Source organism: Orycteropus afer, unplaced genomic scaffold (assembly GCF_000298275.1).
Source record: "Orycteropus afer afer isolate SDZICR_OR568_19922 unplaced genomic scaffold, OryAfe1.0 scaffold00253, whole genome shotgun sequence".
In the NCBI taxonomy this organism is placed as follows: domain Eukaryota; kingdom Metazoa; phylum Chordata; class Mammalia; order Tubulidentata; family Orycteropodidae; genus Orycteropus; species Orycteropus afer.
Window position 1 is genome coordinate 307,884 of NW_006921840.1, and position 2,409 is coordinate 310,292.

The 2,409-nt window shown below is 43.7% G+C and overlaps 1 pseudogene; it reads left to right on the top strand.

Annotated features, from left to right (window-relative positions):
• Positions 1-996: 996 nt before the first annotated feature.
• LOC103204548 lies at positions 997-1,708 on the top strand (annotated as a pseudogene).
• The last annotated feature ends 701 nt before the right edge of the window (positions 1,709-2,409 follow it).

Below are 2,409 nucleotides of genomic sequence, written 5' to 3' on the forward strand. Positions count from 1 at the left end.
ATCAGTGGAGGCTCTCATCATAGTGGAGGCTATGATGCTGAAACAGTTACAGCAGAGTTTCCAAGTTAAGACAGACGAGGAAGAAAAGTATGACAAACTGTCCTCTGAAAATCAGCCAATGAAAACCCTATGGATCACAACTGGCCAATCTGCAATTGATCATGGAGATGGCACAGAACTGAGCAGTGTTTTATTCTGTTGTATATGGGGTCATCATAAGTCAGGGGCCAACTCCACAGCAGCTAACTAGAACAACAATAGGTGTTTAGTGGTGTCTATTTGTAGATTATAGCACTTAACGGTTTGTCGTACTGTGGTGGCTTATGTGTTACTGTGATGCTGTAAACTATGCCACTGGTATTTCAAGTACAAGCAGGGTCAACAATGGTGGACAGCTTTCAGTAGAGTTTCCATACTAAGACAACCAAGCAGGGTATGGCAGTCTACTTCTGAAAAAACTGGCCACTGAAAATCTTATGACTAGTAGTAGAGCACTGTCTGATATAATGCTGGAAAATGAATCCTTTATGTTGGAAGGCACTCAAAATATGACTGTGGAAGAGCTGTCTCATCAAAGTAGAGTTGACCTTAATGACATGGATGGAGTAAAGCTTTTGGGACCTTCATTTGCTGATATGGCACAACTCAAAATGGGAAGAAACAGCTGTACATACCCATTAATGATCAGAACATCAAATGTTCAAAGTATGGATCAAGGAAAATTGGAAATTGGAAACATTGAAATAGAATGCTTAAATATCAACAACCTAGGCATTAGTGAGATGAAATGCAATGGTATTGGTCATTTTGAATCAGATGACTGTACAGGCTACTATGTCAGGAATAACAAATTGAAGAGGAATGGTGTCACATTCATAGTAAAAAATAATTCAAGATCTATCCTGACATTCAATGCTGTCAGTGATACAATAATACCATATGAATAGCTCTGCAGAGGTGAATCCGGCACGAATCGTTGCCATCTGAACCAGCACCATGACTGTGGACAAGAGCAGCAAGATGCTGCAGCACATTGACTACAGGATGAGGTACATCCTGCAGGATGGCCGTATCTTCATCAGCACCTTCAAGGCTTTTGACAAACACATGAACTTGATCCTCTGTGACTGTGATGAGTTCAAGAAGATCAAGCCAGAGAACTCAAAACAAACAGAAAAGGAAGAGAAGCGAGTCCTTGGTCTGGTGCTGCTGCAAGGTGAGAACCTGGTCTCAATGACTAGAGGGGCCTCCTCCCAAAGATACTGGCATTGCCTGAGTACCTCTTGCTGGAGCTGCTGGAGGCCCAGGGATCGGTAGGGCAGCTGGCAGAGGAATTCCAGCTGGTGTTCCAATGCCCCAGGCTCCTGCAGGACTTGCTGGGCCAGCCCGTGGGGTTGGTGGACCATCCCAACAGGTGATGACCCCGCAAGGATGAGGCGCTGCTGCAGCTGCTGCCACAGCCAGTATTGCAGGGGCCCGAACCCAGTACCTCCCCGGATGTGCAGTTCCTCCCCCACCTATGGGCTGAGGGGCACCCCCTTCAGGCATGATGGGCCCACCTCCAGGTATGAGATCTCCTATGGGCCCCCCAATGGGGATCCCCCCTGGACGGGGGACTCCAATGGGCATGCCCCCTCCAGGGATGCGGCCACCTCCTCCAGGTATGCGAAGGCCTCCTCCCCCAGGAATGTGCCCACCAAGGCCCTAGACTCATCTTGGCCCTCCTCAGCTACCTGCCTGTTTCCTGTAAGGCTGTACATAGTCCTTTCATGTCCTTTTGGCCTGCAAAACTAGTTTATAATAATCTCTGAACAGAATGTTATAAATGTAATCTATATATCTCCATATGAGTATAAGGAAGACTAGTTAATACGAGTATTATTCAAAATTATACACCAACCACTAAAGCCAAAGATGAAGAAATTAAAAAGTTCTACTACCTTCTGCAGTATAAAATTGATCAAATATACCATCAAGATAAATGAATAATTACTGGTTATTAGAATGCAAAAGTCAGAAACAAAAAAGGATGGGTAGGTGGAAAATATGGCCTTAGTGATAGAAATGACCCTGGAAATAGCATTATAGAATTTTGCAAGACCAATGACTTAATCATTGTATACACTCTTGTTCAACAATATAAACGATGACTATGCATGTGGACTTCACCAGATGGAATCACAGGAATCAAATTAACTACATCTGTTGGGGAAAAAAAATACATGGAGAAGCTCAACATCATCAGTCAGAACAAGGACAAGAGCTGATTGTGGAACAGACCATTAATTGCTCATATGTAAGCTGAAGTTGAAGTTGAAGAAAATTAAAACAAGGATATGGCAGCCAACATACAACCTTGATTACATTCCACTTGAATTTAGAGACAATCTCAAGAATAGATTTGAGACA